Consider the following 16345-nt stretch of genomic DNA (forward strand, 5'->3'; position numbering starts at 1 on the left):
AACTACCATTGCATCGCCTCAATATCGAGCAGTTGTCCGTCGACCTCCCCGTCGACTTTGTCGCCGTTGCTTCTTCGTTTCCTCCATTTGATGCTGCGTCGACTGCTGCTGCTGTGTCGACTGCCGCTACTGTCTCGACGTGCTTCTTAAAGTCAATTTCGTCGTCGAGTTAGTCGTTGAATCCGGACAGATTTATTCCCATTCGAGGTTTGACGAAACAGTCCGTACATATTTCATTTCAATCCGGTTAGTGATTTTTGAGTTTTATTTTGTCCGTATTTTGTTTTGATATTTTTCGAATCTAAAATCGGCAAATGTTTGTTTTGTTTATCGTTTGAATTAATTTTTAGTTCATGTTCATGTGTTGTTTGTTAAATTAATTTTTTCAGATTCCAAATGAAAGATTAATTAATTATTTTTCATGTTTATTTCATGTTTGTATTGTTGTTTAAGTGAATATTTGTTTGTTTAATGTTTGTTAGATTCAAATTGAAATTTGATTAATTATTTCTTCAATTTGTTTCATGTTGTTTTGTATTTTCCAGAAAATATTAATGTTGTTTGAATCGTTAGAATCCGTCATGTTTGTTGCTTAAAAATAGATTTAATTCATGTTCGTCTTGGTTTGAAGTTCATGTTTAAATCCAGTGATTTAATGTGAGTTTATGTTTGTCTGTGATTTGCTTGATTTAATTTGAATCATGCATATTGTTGTTTGTATTATTGTCTCTTTGTTCATCCATTAATGGTCTAAATTAACCAGGATTGGTTCCTGATATGGTTGATTTATTTCCATTAATTTGGAGTTTGTGTTGTTCATCATGTTCATGTAAATTGTTGTTGAAGATTGTTGAGAAATTGGTCATCTTGACTATATTTTGGTTGAGTTATGATTAATTGATTGTTTAGAGCAGAGGGGTAATTTGGTAAATTTCATTGCATTCGGGGGTAGATTTGTAATTGCAATAAGGTCGGAGGGGTAGTTTGGTAATTGAACATTATTTTGATTCTTTATGTTAAGCATGAGGGACAAATATAATGGGGTGGGGTTTTTGATGTACTTGTTTAATATAATGGGGGACAAGACAAAACATAATGGGGAGGAATCTTGTACTTGTTTAATATAAGCATGGGAGACAAATTGTAATGGGTTGAGAATCTTGTATTTATTTAATGTAGGCATGGGGGACAAAATTTAAAATAAAGAAGACATTTAATAGTGGGCCAAAGCATGTCATTGGGGGAATAATTTTGGGGTTGGGAATGGAAGACTTGTCTTGCTATATATAGAATCATTCTTGACTTGAAAGGGGAGGATTTTTTGAGAGAAAAAAAAAGAAGAGAGTTTTTAGAACTTGAATATTATTGAGGATTTTTTAGGAGAGTTTTAGAACTTGAACATTATTGGAAGACTTAGAGATTATTATTGAGAGATTTTTACACTTGAGAGAGGATAGACTTGAAACATTTTGAGAGTAAAAGAGAAATGCAATTTGAACTTTCACTCGAATAATTTCCGTTTGCTTTTCTTCGAGTGTTATTCAAAAATCCGAAACTACTGCATCTTGTATCTTTTCTCTCTTCTGCTTTGACTGCGATTGTACTTTTTCACTACTGAGTTTTCAATCTTTTACTGGGTTATTCTACTGGTTCTTACTGGTTTTGTGGTGTTGCTGAACCTGCTGTTGTTGTGTTATTACTGCTGCTGACTCCTACTTCTTTTGTTCCTGTACTGTTGTTTCCAGGTACACATTTGTACACTCTTGGCTTGAAGAGAAAAATGAAATATTAATCAGGCTTTGTTCCTGTTGAATTCCTCCTGTTGGATTTGTGTTTGAATATTAATTTCCCTCTCTTGGTATAAAAATGTAGTTGATTGATTAAATGAGCAATGATGTCGCATATGTATAACTTCTTCATCTAATAATGTTAGTTTAAATTAATCGAAGAATAGTTAATCTGTTTTGATATTATTGTGTATTTATCTCATGTTCTAGCAAATAATAAAATGTGGAATGAAAGCAGTTTTTCCTTGTACAAACGCGATCGCAATTTTCCGTTCACATTAGCCGTAACTTAATAACTAATAAGTTGCGTTTTTCAGCATGTAAATAATTAGGAGATTTTTCTTTTATTTTAGAGACAAACTTAATAGAAAAATGTAGTCTCTATAGGTTTATCCTTTTAAAATAAAAATGAGACGAGCCTCGCCAAATAAATCACAAAACGCCGGGGCCCTCAATAAAATACATAACCATTGACTAGACTTTGGATTTGGCCGTTTAATGAACCTTCACGGCCTCTTCCTAAAATAACAATACGTTAGACTCTTTAGGACGCGCCTTAATAAATCTTACCTTCTTAAACTCGGGTGCACATTTATGTGACCCAAATCCAATTCTCAACGGAGTCGAAATGTGTTTCTAATCACGGGTACATTGATTGTGACGTGGTTCGAGATGCGTGTCCATGACGTTGCAAATTCATTTTAAAAAATAAGAATGAGATGAGCCTCGCCAAATAAAATACAAATTGCGGGGCCCTCAGTAAATATTTGCTTTAAAAATTGTTTAGACTTCGGGATGGACCGTTTAGTAAAATTCCACGGTCCTACCCAAAATAAATACGCTAGTCGCTTTAGGCGCGCCTTTAATAATTTAATTTCCTTAAACTCGGGTGCACATTGATGTGACCCAAATCCAAATCTCAACGGAGTCAAAGTGTGTCGACAACCACGGGTACATTGATTGTAACGTGGTTCGAGATACATTTTTATAACGTTGCAATTCTTGATAAAAATAACAGTAAATGATAAAAGCGGTTGAAAGATAAAATTTGCACATAAGTTCATATTGTATTTAAAATCAGATAAATAAGCCAAATATAACAGTTGAGCGACCGTGCTAGAACCGCGGAACTCGGGAATGCCTAACACCTTCTCCCGGGTTAACAGAATTCCTTATCCGGATTTCTGGTACGCAGACTGTAATATAGAGTCATTCTTTTCCTCGATTCGGGATTAAAATTGGTGACTTGGGACACCCTAAATCTCCCAAGTGGCGACTCTGAAATAATTAAACCAATCCCGTTTCGATTTTCCTTTAATTGGAAAAAACTCCCCTGCCCCCTCGCGGGTGCGGAAAAAGGAGGTGTGACAGGGGCTGACAGGGATCTCATGGGAGGTCTGGTTATTTAAAATAGCTGAGTGGAAAAACAGCAGGGAGGGGGAATTCTGAGTTGTCCAGCAGACTGTAAAGTGCTGAGGGTAGGCTATAAAAAGGCAGACCTTCCGTTAGAAGAAAAGGAGAAATTTTTGGAGCCTGGAGAGAAGGTTTTCTTAAAAAAAACTGAAAGAAAGAAACAAAAAGAAATCTCAGAACATTGTAACAAAGACTGTCTGAAAACAGCATAAGAATTTAAGTTGGCCAAGCTGTCTTGGCCAATTGTTGTTGGTTATTTGTTGAACTGTGTGTGATTGTTAAACTGTTGGTGCTGTTACATTCAATATTCTGGGCTTCCCGCTGTTGTTTTCTACTCTGTTTCTGGGAGTTGTCTGTTTGATGCTCGATCACCTGTGGACTACACAGTTGTTGCTGGTTGTGTTGCTGTGTTGTTGCTATTTTTTGTTGTTGTTGGTTGCTTGCTGCTGATACTCTTTCTCTTCCTCTTCTTATTGTGCAAACATCCAGGTACACGACTAATACTGTCAATGTAACTTGAAGTTGAGTATGAATGCAAAAAGAGAAGAATTGAAGATTGTTTATTTTAAGCATAGACTGTTATATTGAATATCATGTAATGCATAATAGTTTACATTTTGGATACTGAAGGTAACTTGCACGCCTAGTAGATATCAATGTATGGTGATTGAATGTTAGTTGTATATGTATGCTGTTAGGTAAAAATATTCCCAATGCAGTAGGTTGTATCCCAGACTTATTTTAATTGTGTAACATATTCTTTAATACATGCCAAGCATGAAACTATCCATTACTAGTTAAGTTCATCTCCTTTTGATAAACTGCTTTGTTATAATTATTGATAAGCCACACCTTTAGAACAAAGAACATAAGTTTACGGTCTCAACCTCATGGGGGTCGAGCCCAGGTCGAAACAGACCAAGCAGGCCCGCATCGGATAAACAGTGGCCCAGGTCTGGCCCATCTCGCATGAGCTGGATTTGGGCCCATAATGTTCGATCAGCTGTCCGTGCGCGTAGCCACAAATTAGAGAAGTGGAATACGTTATGGGCCGGGTCCCAAAATGTAACCAAAACTTTTATGATGTCATATCTGGGTCTGACGTTCAACAAACTGGTGAGGCCTCCCAGATGTGATTTGTTCTTATCTCGCTCTGACTTTTCCAAATCCTCCCACCATAAGCACAACTCCAAAGAGATTTTGCTTCTAACTGTTACCGGCAAACTTGGACCCGTGCTCATTCTGCATGTTTGTTTGGGGTGATTAAGACTCATTGGACTCAAAGGAAGAATTGACACACATTTAAAACTCCGATCTTGTCAATACGGCCCTTCAACACTTTAAAGAAGATTCAAAGGCTGTGTTTTACCAACCGGACAAAACCTTAAAAATGACCAACAGTGGTTGTTCTCGCAAAAACAGCCTTCCGGCGTCTTTTTAGGGACATTCGGCTATTTTTACAAGAATGGAATCACCCGACTTATTTACGACGAAAAATTAAAAATTTTGACATTTGTGGCTATTTTGCAAAAGGGGATGTTGGACCCGATGAGGGTTGCCTACGTATCTCACATCCTGTGAGAATCAAACCGGCGTAGTTCGGGCAACGAAAATAAACTAATTCTGAAAACAAGACTTGTTTACTAAAAATGTTTTTTTCATTTTTTTAAAATTTTGGCAGAGGGGTTGCTCTGATGGTAAGCAACCTCCACTTCCAACCAAGAGGTTGTGAGTTCGAGTCTCCCCAAGAGCAAGGTGGGAAATTCTTGGAGGGAAGGATGTCGGGGGTCTATTTGGAAACAATCTCTCTACCTTAGGGTAGGGGTAAGGTCTGCGTACACACTACCCTCCCCAGACCCCACTAAGTGGGATTATACTTGGTTGTTGTTGTTGTTGTTGTTGTAAAATTTTGGCAGAGTTTGCTATTTGGACACTATTTTTTTTTCTCTTTTTTTTCAATATTCCAGTATTTTTAGAAGCCGGTCAGCATGCAAGTCTGCAGCAATTAAATGCGTAAAACAAACAGGATGCAAGAGGATGGTCTTTTCATTTCAGGTTGCTTGTCCTAGACGGACCCAAACCCTGTGTTGAGTCCCCTAAGTCAAGTGCACATGATGCAAAATAAGCGTTCCTACTAGGGATCCGGCATGAGGTTTTGTTACACTAGGTTTATCCTGGGTGTTCGTTCTAGACCTGCCTTACCCGAGCAGACAACTCGAGCCGAGGATAGGAGCTGCGTACCGGTAACCAAAAGATCATCCGGTTCTGCAACTCCTCCGAATCCTCGTTCTATTTTGGGATATGACGTTAACAGAAAGAAGTCACGACCAGCGTGCACTCCTCAAGAGAAAGAAGAGAGGGATTTCGTAGCAGTTTATATATACAGTTCACATAATATCAAAGCGGTAAAAAGCAACATTTAGCACATTAGGCCCAAAGATGTAATAAAACCAGATAATAAACAAAGCCAAATATAACAATTATTTTAAGCTCGAACTCTTGAACTCTAAACCAGAGATTCTGGGTTACATCCCCAACAGAGTCGCCAGAGTTGTCACACCTACTTTTTCACCTACACCTCCGCTAAGGGGCGTAAAAGGAGTTTCTCCAATTACAGGACAATCGAAACGGGATTTTATTTAAAGATTCAGAGTCGCTACTTGAGATATTTGTGGTGTCCCAAGTCACTGGTTGAATCCCGAATCGAGGAAAAGAATGACTCTGTATTACAGTCCGCGCACCAGAAATCCGAGTAAGAAATTCTGTTAACCTGGGAGAAGGTGTTAGGCATTCCCGAATTTCGTGGTTCTAGCACGGTTGCTCAACTGTCATCTTTGGCGTAAATTATCTGATTTTAACAATTATGAGTTTATGTGTAAATGTTAACTTTTAACCGCTTTTATCATATACCATTTTTATCGAGAATTGCAACATCGTGAAAATATATCTCGAACCACGTCACATCAATGTACCCGTGATTACCGACATATTTCGACTCTATCGAGATTTGGATTTGGGTCACATAAATGTGCACCCGAGTTTGAGAAGATAAATTTAAAGGCGCGCCCTAAGCGACTAACATAGTGTTATTTTGGGCGAGGCCGTGAAATTTTACTAAACGGCCCGTCCCGGAATCTAAGCAACTTCATAAACACGTATAGAGGGCCCCGCAGCTTTTGCATTTTTTGTTTGGCGAGGCTCGTCTCATTTTTATTTTAAAGGTCGTCCTATAGTGACTATGTTTTCTATTTCGTTTGTCTCTAAAGTAAATGAGGAAAAAGGACCTACTTTATTTACATACTTACGAGTTATTAGTTGAGTTTCGAACATGATTCGTTAAATCTAAAATGAACGTAGTAAGAGCAATCTATTTGACAGTTATTGGCTCAGGTCCGACATATAAGGGGTAAAACCGGACCTGGGCCATACTACTTCAAATTGGACTTAGTTACTGGTTTCTATACATATTCATAATTTGCCAAACTAAAAACAGTGTCATTTTTGTTAACAAATTTTTACCAATTTAAAGTGATATTCTACTAGAATGAATGAACCTGAAAAATCTGATTTTTTATCCTAGACCACTCAGATGCTGAAATTAACCAATTGAACTTGTTCTTACGAAATTAGATAAGCAATTTGTTAACTGAAATAATTTAAACTATTGAATAATCAACATATGGCCTGATGTGTGTTTGGAACATGCTTTTAAACAAAATAGACTGAAATGACAAAACATTACTACTACATCATTAGTCTTTATTAGCTAAAAGCATACAGAAGGGGGGGGTGGATTTTACAACTAAATTACTATAGAATAGGCATGTCCAGTTATACATAAACAAACACCTACATTACTCTAATAAAAGAAAGGTATTCTAATGTACATACAAACAAATAGACAACTATAATGAATTTTAAAACTTCAACTCCTCATTTCTTTGTATTCATGCTTCAAGTTTCAGTCTACAAGAACCAGTGTATCAAATTTGTGTACCTGGTATTTGGAAAGCAAAGAGAAGAAGAGGAAGATCAGTGCAGAAAAACAGCAGTAGCATACACAGTAACACAGTAGTACAACAACAACCAGTAGACGAGTAGCCAATAGTAACAGTAGCAGAAAATCCCAGGAGTAAATTGAAAATAAAAGAATAACCCCAGCAACTCAATAGAACAGAGCTTTAAAAACTAGCAGAAATCCCAGGAAATTCCAAATTCAAACCAAACAATTCCACAAAGCAATTACAGTCAAAACAGAAGATAGACAGGTGTAAGAAAACTGTCTTTCTGATTGTGAACCCTCAAAGAAGAAAGCAAACTTAAGATCTTTAACGTAAGATTAGCCCTTAAACATTTTTCTATTCCTCACTTAGTAAGATCACATAGCCTATATGCACTCTCCTCTTTGGTTCTGAAATTTCTCCTAATTTTCAGCTCCATTTTTCTCTCTTTTTAAAATTCTCCCCCTTCTTAAAAAATCAGTCCCCAACCCCTTTTATACAAATCTGCCCCCCCCCCCCCCCTTCAAACTTAGTGCCCGACCCCTTTTCCTTATTCAAATCAGAATTTTTCCACAAAAAATCTGATCTTCACTTTAAATTCCACTAAGGAAAGCTTTTCCTTAATTTCAGCCCCCCATTCCCTTTTGTTCCCCATTAATACCCCATTAATACTAATCAATTTATTAGTTTAATGGTATTTTAATACTTAGTGGACAGAACACTCAAACCAACCATTTCTCCCTGTTTTCTATTCCCAAATTACCCCCTAAAATCCCTGAAATTGCAGCTATAGCCAATGCTCCTAAGTTTTGAATGCAGCCTTATGACTTATTACTATCTAGTTGACATTATCATACCAATACTGAATTCAAATTAGTTGTCAGATTCATTTCAGACTCTAGACAGTAGGATTCGATTCATCAATTGCTTAACTTGAATCAAACAACAACAAAAATAAAGGCTAAGGCTATTAATGATCCAGAACACCCTTACAGGGCATGACACAGCAGGTTTAGGTGACAACCAAAATAGCAGCTGTGATGAATCAGTTCGATTGACCAAACAATTCAGAACATTTCAAATGATTAAGCAAAAACAATGTGACGAACTGAATATGCCCACAGGCTCAGTACTAAGTTCAAATATAAAAACGAACTCATTTTAGTACAACTTTAGAGCATGAACGAAGCAGGAGGGGAAACAGACAGAATGAATCAAAACTCAGACTATTATCATATTAATCTAACATTCAATATGCCAGACTAATTGACGATACTTATTTAATCGATTACACACATTGTAACTCACAACAATTACAGCAAACAGAAGCAATGCCAGAATTGGACCAAATAAAAAGTTCTATTGAAGATGAAACAGAACTAATTAAAAGAAAAGTAGAAAAATCACACAAATTACTAAAACAAGCAACGAGATACACATAGAATACATGAACAAAAGAAAAGAAAGAAAGGAAAAATACCTCTGAATCTTAAAAACAAAAATGTCCCAGTCTTGAACCGGATTTGACCTCTTTGAGGTCGAACGGACTTTAATCGAAGCATTCTCAATTGAGAATACCTCGATTAAGGTCTATTAGACCCCAACCCTTCATTTAATGGACAGATTCTATGATTTGGAATCTTAGGGTTCCGTTTTTTTCGGATTTAAGGTTTGAACATTTCTAGGCAGATTCGAACCAAACCAAACTTGGTTTGGTTACGAGGGAAGTCAGGGACATGTCTGGTATGAGTTTGGGACTGGTTAGGGTAGATCTAGGTCCTGCTCGAATCTTCGATTGAAGATTCGAGAAGTTGGAGGTTGCTTCGAGGCAAGAAATCAACAGATCCGTAACAAGGGTGATCAGGGGATGCCTTGGTGTGAGTTTAAGGCGGATTGGGGTAGGTTCAGGCCTTGCTCGAATCTTCAAATGAAGATTCGAGAAGTTTGAGGATGATTCGAAACAAACGGGTACTGGATTTGGATTGGGGGTGGTTAGGAGGTTCAGGGGTGTTATTTTGGTGGCCGACGGCGTCGTTGTCGTCGGGTTTCAGGCGAAGGGGAGCTAGGGCGGCTAGAGTTTAAGGGGGAGCATCGTTTCAGAGACGATGATGAACAGGAAGACGAGGGAGGGGTGTTTGGTTAGGGGGCTGGGTTAGGAGGTTGAGTTTATATAGGGGGGGGTGGATTGATCTTGGCTGTTCGATCAAGAGAGATCGAAGGTCCAGATCAATTCACTTAACTCAAACGGTGTCGTTTGGAGTAATATTGGGGCGGTCCGGGTATTGGAGTGACGGGTCGGGGGTCGGGTTTGGTCAAGGCTTTGGGATCGTTTGATCAGTGTAGATCAATGGTCCAGATTGAGACGCCTGAAACGACGTCATTTGATAAAGGCTGGAGATGGGTTGGGTTGGACCTGGACATGGGGTGTGATTTTTTGGGCCTGAAATGGTCCAGAATTGGCCCAGTCCGTTTTCTTATATTTTCAACTCTTCTCATTTTCTTCTTTTAATTAATTAACAAAAATTCTAAAATAAATTGTAAAAAACAAAATTAAACTACAAAATATCAATTAACTTTTAACAACAATTATCACACAGGTTAAAACATTTAATTAAAAATAAAATCACACAATGGCACATTTAAATGACAAAATTACAACAATTACATATTTTTGTGATTTTCCCTCTTTTAAAACCAAATTATGGTTTAATTAATTCCTAATAAAAATAAAAAATCCTAAGTGCACATGCCGCATATTTTTTATTAATTCAATTAATTATAACAGGATGAACATTCACTGACAAAAACACAAATAATTATCCAAAAATGCCACACAAATCCTAAAAATTGTACACCAAGAAAATTTTGTTTTATTTTTTGATTTCTTTTGGAGTAGTTTTCGTGAAGCAAAAATCACGTGCTCACAAAAGCTATGGAACTCCATTAGTTGAAACCTTGAGTGAAGACTTGAACATCCCAATCATCGGTGACCGGTAGCAAATCCATTCGATCCATTTAAAATGGAGATACAGATTTTCTGAGCATCTCGTTGTCTTTTTACCTTACCTTGAATAGGTCAAACTTTCTAGTTGCAACCTTAATGGCTCCAACGTGCGCCTTCACAAAAGAATCTGCAATCATAGCAAATGAATCAATAGAATTAGGTAGTAAATTATGGTACCATATCATGCACCATTTGATAGAGTTTCTCTGAATTTTTTTAGCAACACATATTCAATCTCGTCATCTTCCAAGTCATTTCCCTTAATGGCGCACGTATATGAGGTGACGTGTTCGTTTGGAACTGTAGTTCCGTTATACTTCAGAATCTCGAGCATACAGAACTTTTTTGAGATTGGCTTCGGAGCCGCAGTTAGGGAGAAAGGTTTTTGGACAAACTTTTTGGAATCAAGTCCTTTCAATACTGGTGGTGTCCCCGGGATCTGGTCGACTTTAGAGTTATAAGTTTCCCCCTTCCTATCATTTTTCTCGATCTTCGTTTTCCCTGATTCGATTCTCTTCGTCAGCTTCTCGAGCATTTTTACGATAGCGGGATTAGTTTCCGATTCTCTTTCGCTCGATCTCTTTGGCGCTGATTCGGCTCTATGAACAACTTCTTGTAATGACTCGAGCTCGACCCTGCTCGGTGCACAATTTTGATTTTGGAGTTATGATATTGCAGCATGCTGAGTCTGCAACATCTCGAATATCATTTGAAGGCTAATTCCGCTTTCTTCACCGCTCTATGCATTCTGATTGGTTGTTCGGGCATCTCTACAGACGCTATTCTAAGGTCGACGCCCAAATTCCCATTAATGGAAATATGGGAGCTGACGTCAATTGGATCCAAGGCCGGAGCTCCTTCAGGATTTACTGGAGGTACTCCGTTTCCTAGGGCGGCTATGTTTTCGTTCTTACCATGAAGACCAAGGTCATTGCCTGTGTGTGCGGGTGCTACTTGAGAGTTAGACATGTTGATCATGAAATCAAAGACACTTCAAAGAACAATCGTAAAATAATGTGTTACGGAAATTGCACCAGGCAATCACTATTGTCCTTAGCCCCACGGTGGGCACCAAACTGTTTACCCTTAAAATCGGATAACAATTAAACCTATAAGTGGTTTTAAGGATATGTAATTTCACGTAGCACCAGTTGATAAATATGATGATTAATAGTAGAAATAAACAACAAAGTAAAACAAACCAGTATTGAAATGCAATTTAGCCCTCGAGCTAGGTCACCCTCGAACTAAGTGAGTGAGAATAAAGTTATGAAATAAACTAATGAATAAGAGAGTATGAGAGGAAAAGGGTATTGTATCGCTTTGATCTGCTTGAATGTAAGATGGTTATAGAATGATTAGACCCCTCTTTATATAGTAGAGGAATTCTATTTATGGTACAATTCTAGTTACATAAGTAAATCCCATGATGGGCAAAATAACCGTTCTTGATTTGATCCCTTTCGAGATTTCCGCCGTGATCCTCAGCCAGTCATGGATATCTTTCCTTTCTGTTATTATGCTATCTTCGATCTTGCTCGATGTCCTATCCTGTTTGACCTCGATCATCACCGGTCTCGACCTCGACAGGTACTTCGAATCCCAAACTCGGTGCCTTATCCTCATACCTCGGTCTGATATACTACAGTGCCGATCCTCGATCCATCCCCCTAGTCACGATCAATTAATAAAATCGGGTGGGCGCGGTTTTGTCCGTATACAAAAATATTTAATACATCTAACCTAAAATTGAGGTGTTAAAATAATGTTTCGTGGCAAATAAATTGTCGATGTATTTAGCAAAAATAGAAGAAGAAGAGGAGGAGTGAATTCACTAGCGATGCTCCAAGGTCATGAAATGGTAAATCTTATATTTTTCGTAGTTCAAAAAGGGAAAAGCATTATTCCTTCTTGTTCTTTATATTTGTCACTTTAATAAAACATCCGTCGCAAATATTTGGCACTTCAAAAAATTAGAAGAAATTAATATATTTTCTTTTTCACCCTTACTATTTCATGAATCTGAAAATCAATAATTTTAATTTAAAAAAGAAATAAGTGTTATGAAACAATAAAAGAAGAAGAAGAGTATTGCAGAGAAAAGTAAGGAGAGAGAACTCTTATTGATTTTGGGATGAATTACAATGGAATAGAACCCCTTTATTTTAGGGGTGGGCGTTCGGTATTTCGGTTCGGTATGTAAGAATTTCGGTTCGGTATTTCGGTATTCGGTTTATCAATTGTGTATACCAAATACCATACCAAAATATTTCGGTACGGTTTGGTATTTACTATTTTGGCTCGGTACGGTTTCGGTACGGATTCGGTTTAACAATCAATGAATAATCAATGCTAAATTGCTAAATGCTAACGCCTAACCTAACAGTGCACAACTGCACATGCAGTCATGCACAATTGGAAGAGGAATCACAAATGCAGTGTTTACACAATCGAAATTCTAAAGTGTTTGCACAACTGCACAATGTGCACAACTGCACATGGCTCATGGCTGAAAGCCTGAAACAAGAATAACATATTATTCTGCAGACAACAACTTCACAATCTGGCAACTACAGATGCAAACTTGCACGCCAGATCTGGCAATCAACTTAATAGTTAACACTTAACACTCACAGTGCAATAAAAACACAGTCCAAACTTAAACACATGGCAGCTGAACACTTAAACTGCAGATGCTAACTTGTACAACTGCAGTCTGCAGATGCTAAACACAGTGCAATAAAAACACAGTCCAACAAAAACAGTCTTAACACTTAAACATATGGCAACTGAACTGGCCAACTGCAACTGCAAGTCTACAACTGCAACAGTCTTAAGTCTTAAGTCTTAACAGTCTTAACACTTAAAGTCTTAAACAGTTAAACATAGTGCAACAAAAACAGATAGAGCAATGTTTGCACTCTACTTTGCGAACTTCTCCGTTATCTTCTTTCACCACAAAGTATTCCCAAATATCGGAGCGTTGAGCAGTAGCACGGGGCATGATTGCACTTGAACCTAAAAAAAATATAAATCATAAGTTAGAATATTATAGTTTGATGATAATAAAACAAAACTACAAACTATTAAGTATATCATTATCACCAAACAAATAGAGTATTAAACTTACCACTCAAGATGCAAGTTGCAACTATACATCAAACAATGCTAGTAGTGCTTCCATTATTTTCCATATCTAAAGATAATACGACCAAATATGTCATACAAATGAAAAAGCATGATATATTATTTTGAATTAAAATACACACAAAATATTAAAGCTTACCAAGCTCGAGTTCCTCAAGATACTTCAAGTCTTCTTCAACACTAATAGGATTCTTCTCTTCTCTAATCCAATCTTGAACACAAATAAGAGCTTGCACACATTTAGTAGTCAATGAACTCCTAAATGAATCAAGAATACGGCCACCAGTGCTAAACGCGCATTCTGACGCCACACTAAAAATTGGAATTGCCAACACATCACCAGCCAACTCCGAAAGAATAGGAAATCTAGGAGCATGTGTTTTCCACCAACTCAAGATATCAAATTCTTCACTAAAAGGCTCTTGTTCTTCACTAATGTATTTATCCAACTCCGATTTAGCACCCCCACTTCCATTATCTTCCTTTTTTTTCTTCAAGTGAAGCTTTGTCCTTATTAAAGTTTCACTTATAACACTCCCACTAGATGTATTAGATGTATTGTTAGATGAAGTAGAACTAGATGGAGATTGAGGACAAGATTCGGTTGAATACTTTTTAGATACTCTTCAAACAAAGAATTCATATAAGCATACACCTCAGCATTTATTTTCTTCCCTTTTTCCTCCCCAAAAAGTTCTTCAAGTGCTCCCTCAACATATTCAAATTTGTTACGTGGATCCAAGAAGAAAGCAATAAAAATCATTTTATTCATCTTTTCAGGCTCACCCCAATACTTCTTGAACTTTTCTTGCATTTGCTCAGCCATTTTTCTCAAATGGCCATCCTCTAGCTAAACACATTTTCAAATGACAATAAAGTTCAGATACATCCTCAAAATGAGAATTACAAGTGACATAACGTGAACCTGAAACTTTTTTAGTTAGCTCGTGAAATCTTGCAAGAAACTCTATCACATTCCTCACATTCACCCAATCATCAGATTCAAGAGGACCTGCATTACCACCATCTTCACAAAGATAAGAACATTGATATGCAGAAAATCCATCATAAAAAAGATGCAACTTGTCAAAGGCTTTTTCAAAGTGTTGTGTTGTATCCAACATCAAATAGGTGGAATTCCACCTGGTAGGAACATCCAAACACAATGTTTTGGTACATTCTACCTTTACATGTGCACAACACTAATTAAACTTTAAGGTCCTTGCAGGCGAAGATCTCACATACCTCACAATATTTCTAACACGTGTCACAGAAGCATCAAGTTCTTTCAAACCATCTTGCACAATTAGATTTAGTATATGAGCCATGCATCTCACATGAAGATGTTTACCACTCATCATATTAGTTTTCCACATATCTAACTGTTTAGACAATTCTTTGACAGTTACATCATTTGAAGAAGCATTGTCCACAGTAATAGTGAAAACCTTGTCTAATTTCCATTCAAGCAAACAATCCCTAATAGCTTTAGCCATCTCTTCACCCTTATGACTAGTGATAGGGCAAAAATTAAGTATTCTTTTATGCAACTTCCAATCCCTATCAATGAAGTGGGTTGTCAAACACATATAATTTATTCTTTGTAATGAAGTCCAAGTGTCTGTTGTTAGGCAAATTTTTGGTTGTGCTTCTCTAAAAGAACTTTTTAGATTTTGCCTCAATTCATAACAGTTCCTTGTTATTGTTCTACGAGAAGGAATACGAAATAGTGGTTGAGTTTTTCTCATAAACTTTTTAAAGCCTTCATTTTCTACAAAGCTAAATGGTAGTTCATCAGTAACTATCATCTCAATTAAGGCCCTCCTAACCACTTTTTGATCAAATTTCCAAATTGATCCTTCATCATTTTGGCAAGATTGAAAATTTATCTTTGTTTGACTATTATCTTCTGCAATTTTAAGTGGGTATTCTTTGCATCTAAGCAAATGATTCTTCAATCCTGTTGTTCCATTCTTAGATGAATTAGCAGCATAAGCTTGTTTACAATATCGACACCGTGCTTTCCCAACCCCATTAACCTCAAATTTATCAAAATGATTCCAAACGTCAGACCTAGGTTGCATTGCTTTCCTTTTCTTGGAATCTTCACTATCAATGTTGTTGGTGTTACTATCTACCGTGATAGGTAAACTTTCACTAGAACCAACATCACTTACTTTACGTGTATCTTCCATCTATACAAAATTAAACAAATATAAACATAAATTAACAATCAACAAATTAACTAATAACTACCTTGCTATCAATAACAATCAACAAATTAAGTACCTTGCTACCTTACAAAATTAAACAAATACAAACATAAATTCCCAGTAGTTCAAGTAGTTCATAGCCCAAAGTCAAAAAAAGTTGAAGGTTTCAATGACTCTATTGTTCAACAAATGATCCTGGGTTAAAGAATAAGAGAGTGACTAAATCTTTTCTTGAAATTCTAGAAGCCAACATACTAGAAGATACTGTATTTCATGATTTTCAAAGAGAGCAGTCTGCTATTGTTAGTTGCTCATATGATATGGTAAAGTTCAAAAAATCAGACCTAAACAAGGTAATACAACCAAAAGAAAGAGTATGAACGTGATACAGATGATATTTTCCTACTAAAGAGAAAAGCTCGGAACATCAGTTCATTCAATCAGCAATACAACTAAAAGAAAGCGAAACATACCTTTGAAATTGAAATTGAATCGAGCTCGGAACATTGGAACAGGACAGCAGCGTCTTCGACACTTCGTTTGACCGGAATTTGTTGAGGAATCGAATCGAGCTGGAAATCGCCGCCTATAACCCTAAAATAGTTTGATACCGAAAATCAGAAATTAAATCTCAAAAAAAACCTCAGAGAGTAGTCGAGTACTGGGATGAGATCATGAGAATGAGATGAGACTTACAAAACTTACAAAAGTAATGAAGTTAACCGGTGAAGATGAGATGAGACTCGAGCTCGAATGTCGACTGGTCGTAACTCGACTCGT

General features: G+C 37.0%; 1 long non-coding RNA gene across 2 annotated transcripts; it reads right to left on the reverse strand.

Annotated features, from left to right (window-relative positions):
- Positions 1 to 13130: 13130 nt before the first annotated feature.
- On the reverse strand, positions 13131 to 16120 carry LOC107830279 (uncharacterized). 2 transcript variants are annotated; one of them, XR_012711384.1, is made up of 3 exons: positions 16039 to 16120; positions 13336 to 13401; positions 13131 to 13223 (listed from the first exon to the last, which is right to left on the reverse strand). It is a non-coding gene; the product is annotated as an uncharacterized LOC107830279 (long non-coding RNA). The 2 variants fall into 2 exon arrangements; XR_012711385.1 differs by lacking the exon at positions 16039 to 16120 and adding an exon at positions 13492 to 13629.
- Positions 16121 to 16345: the final 225 nt, after the last annotated feature.

This window comes from Nicotiana tabacum, chromosome 7 (genome assembly GCF_000715075.1).
Source record: "Nicotiana tabacum cultivar K326 chromosome 7, ASM71507v2, whole genome shotgun sequence".
Taxonomy (NCBI): Eukaryota; Viridiplantae; Streptophyta; class Magnoliopsida; order Solanales; family Solanaceae; genus Nicotiana; species Nicotiana tabacum.